Genomic DNA, 11,620 nt, shown 5'->3' with positions numbered 1-11,620 from the left:
AGCCCTCAATCGGGAAACCTGTTCAACAATGCTGTGAGTAATCGAGTGGGGGCATGATTTTTTTATAGCTAGTTTTAGGCAAGAAGTTGCTAAGCTCGTTTAACAATTTTAGAATGACCAGAATCAAATCGCAACAGTTGTGTTTCTGCCCTGGGCGTATAAGCCCAGCAAGTGTGGTTGTCGCTGCAAGTCACCAGTAGGTCTAGGAATCTAATCTGGCTGCCCTGTGGGGTTTCAGATGTGAACTCAAGGCCAGGAAAAACACTCTTCCATTCATTAACAATACCTCCCACGTTTATGGAGTCGGTTAGGCTGTTGGGAAGGCAGAGCAGGTAATCATCAACGTACCTAAAGCAAGCTAAAATATTGTGCGTATTTAGTATGCTCGATATCTTCCGATTGCCCTGTGCCAAAAAAATGTCGGACAGCACAGGTGCCAAACAAGATCCATTACTTATGCCTCCTTTTTGCAGAAACATTTCGCCTTCAAATTCCACGTAAAAAGAGCACAGGTAGCATTCAACCAATTCAAGAAAGCAGTTAACATTCATTCCACACTGGTTTTGAAACCTAAGAGTTCCGAAGTTTTCAATGCATTCTTCTACAGCTTTCAAGGCGGCGCTCCGTGGAATGCTATAATACATGTCAACCACGTCAATTGAAAGGCACACCACCGGGGGGTTTGATCTTAAAAAATTTACGATTTCCTCAGACCCTTTAACCATGAATGGGTCCCGAATCGGACGCACAATCAAGACGCACAAAGAAGGAATGCCTTTCAGGGTCATTGTTGGAGACCGAGGGACCTGGCAACGCTGCTTGTCTCAATTTTTAAGAGCCCACCTTTCGATCCTTCCGATTCGGGACCCATTCATGGTTAAAGGGTCTGAGGAAATCGTAAAATTTTTAACATCAAGCCCCCCGGTGGTGTGCCTTTCAATTGACGTGGTTGACATGTATTATATCATTCCACGGAGCGCCGAATTGAAAGCTCTAGAAGAATGCATTGAACACTTCGGAACTCTTAGGTTTCAAAACCAGTGTGGAATAAATGTTAACTGCTTTCTTGAATTGGTTGAATGCTACCTGTGCTCTTTTTACGTGGAATTTGAAGGCGAAATGTTTCTGCAAAAAGGAGGCATAAGTATTGGATCTTGTTTGGCACCTGTGCTGTCCGACATTTTTTTGGCAGAGGGCAATCGGAAGATATCGAGCATACTAAATACGCCCAATATTTTAGCTTGCTTTAGGTACGTTGATGATTACCTGCTCTGCCTTCCCAACAGCCTAACCGACTCCATAAACGTGGAAGGTATTCTTACTGAATGGAAGAGTGTTTGCCCTGGCCTTGAGTTCACATCTGAAACCCCACAGGGCAGCCAGATTAGATTCCTAGACCTGCTGGTGACTTGCAGCGACAACCACACTTGCTGGGCTTATACGCCCAGGGCAGCAAAACCACTGTTGCGATTTGATTCTGGTGATTCTAAAATTGTTAAACGAGCTTAGCAACTTCTTGCCTAAAACTAGCTATAAAAATATCATGCCCCCACTCGATTAGTCACAGCATTGTTGAACAGGTTTCCCGATTGAGGGCTTGTGGCTACCCTGAGCAGTTACTTGGCGGCATTGCAGAATGCTTACTAAGAGAAGTTACTGGGTCCGATAAGAATAAAAAACCGAGCTATGAAGGACGCCCCGTTGTGATGCCATACATTCACAACATCTCCCACAGAATAAGGAAGACAGCGAAAAAGTACGGAGTTGAGGTGGTTTTTTCAGCTCCCAATAAGCTCATTGGAATCTGCAAAAAGGTCAACGAGAATGAACACCACAAAAAGTAATATGGGTGCAACGTCAAACACGACATCACCTATCGAGAGTGTGAAGAAAACGTCATTTACAGCATTCCACTTAGCTGTCAACGAACCTACGTAGGGCAAACGGGTAGATGCCGGAACAAGAGGCTCAGAGAGCACGAAAGATTATGCGAGCAGGTAGCGAAATCAGGAAACCTGGCACCACATTGCGTTCACTGCAAATGCACCCCGATCCTAAACAACACCAAGGTAATAGGTCGGGCCAGAAACAGACGAGAACGCGAAATTATCGAAGCTTTCGCTATGCACGTTGCTCCAGATAACAAATGCATCAGCTCCCCTTCGGTGATGCTAGGGAGAACCGAATTAAACTACCTCAGGCATAGCAATCTTCGGCTGTTGTAAAGGCACGTGTTGATATTTTATTATTATATATTTTTCCTTCATATCGCTCTTGTCAGCGTCGTGTGCTCTTCCCTCTTCTGTGTATGACTTGACGTTAATATGTGTATATAGGCATGCTCCTTCAGATAATAAACAGTTGTTAGAAAGCGCTTGTCTTGTGTGTTCGTCCCTTTCCGTACTTTGGTAGCGCTCACCAATACCTTCAAGGATGCATTTCCAACTAGCCCCAGTTGTAGCTCTTTTCCACTGTTATTCTTCTGGCTATCACTCCATTCCTTATGAGTCACGTTTTGTCAGCTGCTCTTGATTCACGCCTCCTGACCTATTTTCTCTAAGTTGTCCAATCTACCCAAGCCATTGCCCTTTCCGTGCTCATATTCTGCACTGGCATGTCCGCCATGTTCAATTACAATGTCGGCAGCGACCACGCTTTCCTCCATTTCTAGCCAGCTTTCCCGGAGTATTCGGTTCAACCCACCCTATTCCGGCTGCCATTCCAGGGCATCCACACACGACTCTAGTGTGGGGTTTTCACTGTCTATCCTGATAAGCAGAGCACACAACACCTGCGCACGAAAAGTTCGCAGTGTAGCACCACGTGAGTATAGGTGCCAGAAAAATCATTAGCATATGTACAGGCTCAGACACCGCGTGAAGACACGTGGTCAAATAAAGTTTGAAAAGTTCGTTCTTGCGGAATAAGGACGAAACACATACGACGCAAGAATGTAGTTTTCAAATTATGAACAAACGAAATTAATAATAGATAAACTTTGTCACGTTCAAACGCTGAACCTCGCCTGAAAAACGATTAATTATTACTCGGGCATTCAATTTTCTGTTGTAACTCCACAGCAGGAAAGCGCAATTCAAGAGCTAGGTCGAAGCCTGACACTGGCGGATATAGCAGGGGCTGTTCATGGTACCCATTCTAGCTTGTCACGAACCCCATGAAGTAACAGCCTTCGCAGCTGCAGCGCCTTGTAGTCAAGGAGGGATGAGATCACCCAAAACAGCTCAATTCCCAGGAAAGCCCAGCAGCCTGGATGACTTGAGACGTCTTGAAGGATTACTCCAGAAGCAAGATAAGGGAAGGGATTTATAGGGCATCTACAGTAGACTACAATAGGGCGTCTACTATAGGAGGGCCACGCCCGACTTGTTGCGGTCACTGCCTGCATCTCCACGACCAGTGGCGCCAACCAATAACGTTGATTCGTTTTGTGCACGTGGTTATATGAATCTACCTTTTCAAAACCGTCGCGCACCGGTCACAAACGGCAGTCTCGAGCTCAGTCGCTGGTGCTTGTGTGGTAGTGTGCATTGCAGCTGTTAAAAGCATGGGATCGAGATCGCGTTTTATCTTGTTAATTATGGCTGCTGGCGGAGAGATTTTTACTAGCACTGCGACGACCAGCGACGAATTTCCCGACGTTGTTGTCGACATGAATTCCCAGACGGAATACACCCGCGGCAAATTCGTCTGCAACTTATCCCCCTTATGACAGCGGGCACGGTACTTTCTATACCGCAGAACGTGCAGGTACCCTTTTAGCATAGCCTGATTATAACTGCAACCCTTGAAAGAAACCAGAATATTAATTGCTGCTGACATTTCGTTCGTTGGTTAAAACAGTAATAAGGATTGAGCGCTGATACGCTGTGCGAGAAGGTAAATGTACAGCTTTGGCAAACGTAACCATGCCAAGGAAGTTAGCAGTGTAGCGCAGCAAGAATGGTGCCCAATAAGTTCTATATATAGGGAGTTTCCCCTAAGACTTTGGACAATTTGTTAAAATAGGGTTTTTTTCATTTAGAAGACCGCTTTTGCGGCATAGCATTGTGAGCGTCGCAGTACGAAAGAATACAGATAAGATGTGCGAAGTAGCAGTCTGGTTAACCAATACCAGATAATTTACTTCATACCAGATGTTGTACGGTTCAGACATTATTGTGCGGCGTGTAGAGCCCATTCTTATCATTATCTATATCAGTGTTCAGAATGTAGAGCCCATCCTTACCATTATCTATATCAGTTTTCAGAATTTCGGAAACGCGGTAACCTTCTGCGCTCTGGCCGACCAAATTTAAGTACACATCGCGCCAAAACACAAACGTTTTCGAGAAGCTTGCGGGCAAAGTGACCTCTTCGGTGCACATAACTCGTCCAAATAGCCCAAATGTGTTGAGCCACAGCGCCGACGGTAACGGCATTTTCGATATTCTAAGAACAGCTACGGATATTTGTTATGGAGGGCTACACTACTATCAATAACTGAAGAGCTTTGCGATAATAGATAAAAAGTTAACCATTAGATATTAGTTTACCAGATTGCTAGTTAGCACTTCTTTGCTGTATTAGGGCGTAGTACACCGCTTACAGTGTTATGCCTATTAAAGCGGTCTTCTAACTCTAAAAGCATATTTTTAAAACTGTGTAAAGACTGAGGTCAAACACCCTGGGTTTGTAACCGTTAGGCTGACCTTTTGAGACCTTGAAGACTTTAGTGGTACAGTAAGGTCTCCACTCTACATCTGGGAATCAAATCCTGTTTGATTACTTTTGGGAAAGACTGCTCTTGTAGAGTTCCGAATACGGTTGCTTTTCCGTTAGGAGTCCTGACTACGGGTGTCCGATCTCAAAGAATTTCGTTAGTTTGACACTTAAGTCAAACGATCATAAAACAGTTGGACAATGCATCTTTGTGCACAGGAGCGTTTTGTTCTAAGAGATCGGCTCACCTCAACCGCGCCAAGAGAGAGAGGGTGTAAAACGGCACCGGAATAATTTTGACCACGTGGGACCCGTATGGGTTAGGGAAATATTTCAGCCTTATTCTGTACCTCCCTATTCTTGAAAACAAGGGGGCTAAGGATTCTCCCCAAAGAGTGTGAACATTTCCTTCACGAGAATGCCCCAAGTCGCTCTGAACAAGTGGCCAAACTATATATAATCCTGCCTGGGGTGTATATCTTGCGACAAACAAAGTGAAGTGGCGGTGTCTTCGCCACTGGAGGACTCCTGTGAGGGAAATACGCTGCTTCTTGCTCGAGTTTGGTGTCTCTATATAGCATATACAGGAACACTACACAACCCTGGAGCGGAGAGCCGCCTCTTGGGAGCTTTTGTGTGCGCGCGCAGGCGCCTGTACTCTCTACTGGGCCTTCTCCCACCTCGTTTGGGAAGATTGGTTATCCCAAACTAGGTAGACTGCTCTGACATCTCGGTGGACACCTCAACTGCGCAATGATGGAAGGCAGGAGTGAAGGAAGGAAAAGATACAGAGGTGCTATATAAGAGTGCTCCAGAAGTTTATGCCACCTAATTAATGATTTAATCCACGCGGAAATCGTTAAAGGGCACCGGCGTCGCACAACACACTTGCGTCTTTTCCGTTTCGCTTCGATCGATACGCGGCTGCCGCAGCCGGATTCGAACACGCGTACCCCTGCTAAGCAGCAGGGCGCTATAAACACACAGCCACCGCAGCGAGTTTCTCGTTTGCGAGGCGGACGGAGGGTTTTCCTAGCACTTTTCGCGTACGTATTTCACCGTGATCGAGAGTCAAGAGGGGGTGGAGTTGCCGTTCTATTAAAAAAACCATTGTCTGCATTTCTTTTACAACAGATTGACAATCTCCTCAGTGTGAACTTAAAAGTCTTTTTTTTCGGCAGAGTATTTTATTTGCTGCATATAGAGCGCGGTGCAAGAATGCTGAGGTGTAACACTGCGCGCGCTGGAGCGTCCCGTTTATGTTCGGCCGTGGCGGAGCGCTCCTTGCAGTTCGGCTGCAAACCGACAGATGGCGCCAATGTCAGTGGAAAGCAGCGGAGCTGATTTATCCAAGGCATTATGGTTTAAGGACAGTGAAGGGAAAGTAGATTTTAAGCGGGTAGAAGTAACCAAGCGAAGGTATAATGATTGGTGTCTAAAATCAAGCGAACAGTAAATTTTCATGCTATGGCTAGGTGGCTTGAGCCACCGTCCGATTTAAAGGGTTCAGCCGTATCCATCAATACATCCATCCATCCATCCATCCATCCATCCAGTTAAACGGTTCTGGCGCCTTGAGATTCCGCTGCCCAAGCTCGATTTTCGCTTTGGTGGCGGGAATTGAATTCAAAACTCTAAGGAAATTCTTTGCTTGAAATTAAAATCAGTAGTGTGGCAGCCCTAAAATTTTGTTTGCAAGAATTTATCTTGTGTAAAGCAGTTTATGATATGGACCCGCCGAGCAGCACTCGAAGCTAATTCACCTTTCGCTTCCTCGCTCAATTTATGTTTAATTCGCTCTAATCATATATCTAAGCATAATAAATATAAGTGGGGTCTCGTGCCCATTTCCGCTCACAAGGGAAGAAAATTATTGCACCGGAAAGTTTTTTGCTTCAAGCTTATCGTTCCTTCTTCACTCTACATGAAGACCGTTCAAACATTGTTGCGGGCTAATTTTCAAGATGCAGCGCAGTAGTAAAGCATGGCTGTTTGCGACTTAGGTTTTAGGCAAAAACTTTCTCACGCCGGAAATGTATCAGACGGAATGAAAGGGTGCGTCGGATCACGGGCCATAACCCAACACGAAAGCTTGAGAAAACGGCATCTTTATTCCGTTGCGAATGATCATAGAACGGGCACAATTTTCAATAAGACCCTTTCCACTGGAGGCTAAAGGGTGAGGCGGTGTATTTGTTGAAGCACCATCAAGTGCCAGACATGACATCGGAGTGGCAGAGTCAGAGTCAAGATGCTATCGCTTAACCGCTGGCTCCAAGGCTGTTTCCGGATCTGCAGGCATCACAGCAGGCAAGGAAGCTTGGAGAGGCTGCATCGCACCGTTGTTGTTGACTTTCGGCCGACGTCGCTTGGATGCTTGCGCAGGAGGTTTCCTCTCCCGAGGTGGCTTTCAATGTCTCTCTGGCCGCGTGAGATACTTGGGACAGGTCGGAAATAAGGTAGGAACTGCATCTCTGGAAAGCACAGGGCTCTTTCCCGCGTCAAGTAGCACTCTTCCATCGAGCTCCGCGTAATATGCCCGGGATATCGCGTCCCCTGCAAAGTGCTTGGCGCAGACATGGTCAGTGGGCATTAAGGTCCGCTCTGCCCTAGGAATCGCACGGCGCCACTTCTTCAAGCGAACATTGTCGGAAGGGGCTTTGAATGATGGCACACGCTGCGCACAAGTCCGGTAGCCCGAATTGCAGTTCGGCACGAAGCACTTTCTTCCCATTGCGCAGCACTCACCAGCTGTGGGCTACTCTGCCGACGATAGCCAAACACAAGGTCTTGGTGCAAAATAAAATAAAAGAACGCGTTGAATACAGTTCAAAAGTGCATCCGCACAGTCAGAAATGTGTCAAAAACACGTGCGCAGTGCCGCTTAGTGTGGGCCCGCCTTTCGCAGCGCCCTCTAAGTTGGCGACCGCTTTACATGGCAACCCCCCCCCCCCCCCCCGAACATATTGTGGCCGCGAGCGGGCGGCGCTCTCGCGCGCGGCGGGGAGAGAGTGGCAAGACATCAGTATGTTATTCTTACACCGTGTCCTTGACTCATTCCCACCCTCTCTCCGCTGACCGGTCACATTAGAATGGCTAGGGTTAAATCACAGGGGGTGGCAATAGAATAAGGAATAAATACGACTTAATCGGATTAATGATGGCGTCATAGAAATCGGTCACAATGAGAGAAATTGGCAAGCCGGAAGTATTCTGGCCACCCTACCGAAACGTTGGGAAGAGTGGGCTGGTCGCCAGACCTAGCGGGCACACCTTGGCGGCACACCGCTGAATCCCGCTGGGACAGGGCCACTTGAAATTTCTCGCTTACTGGTACGCTGTAGGGAGCGTTTATGTACCGCCTTGCTTAGAGTGGGGACATCCTTTGATGTGCCCCTTGATGATGCGCCCTAAACTTCAGTGTTGCCACTTTTGCTGCTTTCGTAAAAACCGTGCCATCTTGATACCCACCTCAGATAGCACGGTGAGCTGCTTTTGTATGGGGAGCCTACAGGTACTTCCACTTTTGCGTGCCCTGGGGATATGGCGCAGGAGAAAGAGGGGCTGATCGCTGGTCAGCTGCCAGCAGCTTTTGACATCGCGCTGTGCTGTGCTACTCTTATAAAAGGCGCAATGCCGACTTGTTAGCTCCCGTAGCTGCAGCATCCTTTTCTTCCAAATTCCCTCCCCTCTAACAAAAGCGTGGGGGGGATGGAGGGGGGCGGACAGGGGAGATATGGCAACAACGCCTAAAGAACTTAAGGCCTGCAGGCTCTTCCTTCCTTACAAGAGCTATGCCACGCAAAAGAGGCCTACAAACAAGTTCCGTGCGGCACGTTTCGAAGCCATGCGCGATGTGGGGGTGTTGCAGATGAGGCCAGGAAGGTAAACATAGGCGAACCTTACCTAATCCGAGAAGTCGGAGTGGGGTACTGCAGCGACGACAATGCGATCGGTTCGCCAAACACGTGACACTCTTTTGAATGCCTACGGGAAAGCGAAGTTGTGGCACGTGGCGACATGCTTCCGAACGCACTTTTTTTCTTTACGCTGACCGTGCATGCATAGTCTGCACCTTGTGCTGCGCTTGCGGTAGTTTGTCTGCCGAGGTGATGTCTACTGCATTAATTGGAGCGAAATGTGGATTACCCTCTTGCCAGGATATGCCTAACAAGTGCTACGTGCCCAATTGCCGGATTAATTGCAAATCGGGGCCCAAAAACCACGTTTTGAAGTCTCCCCGGGGTGAAGAAGAGAACGCCTGGAGCAGGCCTACACCACGAGCAAATTTCGTGGTGTCACCGCAAAGGTAAGGTGTTTGAGACGTCTCCAAATAATACTATGTTCTGAAAATTAGGATAGAAAGCGCTGCGTTGTAGAAAAATGTCGGTATACCAGAATGATTTTGTTTTCAGTTGTAAGCAGCGAATCCAGCATTTCAAGGGAGAGCTCTCTTGCTACACTGTAAAAAAAATGCTCTGCAGTACAGAGAAACCCGCTGGTAATGCGTTGCCGGAGGGTTTTCCGCAACATGAGGTACGGACTAAATGTCAGAAACAGAGACTCCGTATGACGACTGTCACATTCTTGGTAACGGAAAGTTACGCCATGCTATGCACGAGACCGAAATCGTTTTTTCACAACGAATGCTTATGTTTTGTTCTTATTGAAGTTTCCGCAATGTGTATGCATACGTCCTCCGTTCACTCGGAAGTCGTTTCATCTAGAGCGGAAATTATCTGTATTGTAATTATGTACTTTCTGTAGTACATGAACATGCGTCTTCGTATAGCTTCTGCCCGCAATGCTAACTGCAGATATAGCCGTCCAGGTGCCGAAGAAATAAGTATTATGTACAAGGCTTTCCTTTACGCATATTATGTAGTGCATACGTACAAGGAATGCAGCTTAGAATGAAAGAGTGGTAAGTGTTTGGGTGAGTACAAGTACATACGTTTTATTTTCATGGCAAACTACACACATTGTACATCTCCACATTGCTGTCGGATCCATCTGAAAAGCATAAAAAAAATCCTTATTTAGTGGTCACACAACACCAAATATAAATTTCACAAATACATTTCAACCATCCGCTATTGAACAATCGGCTTTCGTAGAAGCTTTCAAAAGCCATTCACCGAGAACCAACCCGTTATAATTTATTGCCCAAAATTCATTTGTCATAACAGTAAACAGTAAAAATCACAGGTCCAGAAAGAAGCAGACAAAATGCGCTTTCCCGGGCGGCACTGTGCGCATGAAAGTCTTTACAGTTGCTTATCATTTTGTGCAAATAGAAAGTAGCTCAGGATGGGGGCCAGATGCAATTCAATGCAGGTGCCTTTCTGTACATAGTACTAAATGCACAACTTAGCGAGCAAGGAACATTGGTAACATCTGAAAAAGGTGGGAGACGCTTGCCGAATTTATCGTCCGTCCAATTTGTTATAGGCAAGACAAGATGAAGCGAAAGTCCCGCACTCAGTTTATATCCAGTTCCCGGGCATGCCCGTTGCGGCAGATTATGACGCTTTTTATTATGACACAAACTTGGAATACGGCCCCAGGAAGCACACTTCCCCAAAACCGCATGTTTTCACTCATAGCTTCCATTATCTCAGCATGTGCAAGAAAATGTACTAATATCTGATGTCAGTGAAAATGCAGTCACACGTACCGGAAGCAGCTCACTAAGGCATTCCAATATCTCTGCAGTGTGCCTCACAAGGAACGGATGCTCAAGTTTCAAAAAAGGGCTCTTAACAGAAATTTAACCAAAGGCCGTTGCCATGTGAACCTTTTCAAAATGATGACCCAGAAAGACGAAGTGTCCTCATGTGTCTGATGCAAAAGAAGGATGAAGGCATGAGTCTTTCTGCTTTTTGAACAGCTGTGATAAGTTTTTTACTGGTACTGCTTGGTGCAGCTTCAGTCTCCTTCTTGACATTTTGTGAAATAATTATATATCTGTGAAAGATCTCGCTAGCAAACATTTTGGCACTAATGGAGAAGCAAAAAGACCCATGTCCTAGGCCTTTTTTTGTGACACTAAAGGAAGGCTTGCCTTTTAGAGTCATTGATTACGAAGAGGTCCATGTGGCAACAAACTTTGAGAAAATTCCTTCAAGGGCTCTTTGTTCTCATGAGGTGCCCTGTAGATATATCACAACACCTCAGTGAGCTGTTACCAGCCCTGTGAGTTCACTGTCACTTGACATCAAGGGTATGTACTTTTCCTCGCCACATGCAGCAACGATGTAATATATGTCAAGAGAAAGCATAAAAGATTTCTAAGTGCAATTCCAGATTGCTTGCGGAGGGAAGCACAAGAGTGGCCATGCTCAGCTGTTACCTTTGCTTCTTGCTCGAGTTCTACTGTAAGTACTACGTAATGACAGGTGTCTGCATCAACTCATATTTAACACCCGTCCTGTGTGACCTCCATCTTGCACTACATGACAGGCAACTTTATAACACTCTTCATGCAAAGAGTGTCATCAGTGTCGGTGTGTTCTGTCAGTTTCCTGGTCCTGTGGTTTGTGCTGTGTTTTCTACTCTTAAATTATTTACTGCCTTCATTCTCCACTCCATGAAGCCTGAATGTGCTACACTGGGCTGCTCCACGCGTCGTGGAGCAGCCCAGTGGCCATTTTTTTTCATACGTCGGAGGCACTCAGCTCAAAAGCCATGCTTACTATATTCAGCAGACAAGGGTACATGTGAGACACATCATTAATAACTAATTCTCACAGTGGTATCTGGTGCAAGAATATCTAAATACTACTCAATTTTTGCTTAAGTTTTCAGATACACTCTAAGATTAAAAACATAATTTGGCTACATTAGCAGAAGCACAGCACCAAGGTACTCATCAGTTACCTGAAGCAGTGTACGCAAGTTC

The sequence above is a fragment of the Amblyomma americanum genome, chromosome 11 (assembly GCF_052857255.1).
Source record: "Amblyomma americanum isolate KBUSLIRL-KWMA chromosome 11, ASM5285725v1, whole genome shotgun sequence".
NCBI lineage: Eukaryota > Metazoa > Arthropoda > Arachnida > Ixodida > Ixodidae > Amblyomma > Amblyomma americanum.
The sequence above is the reverse complement of the archived record's forward strand: the minus strand, read 5'-3'. Positions refer to the sequence as shown.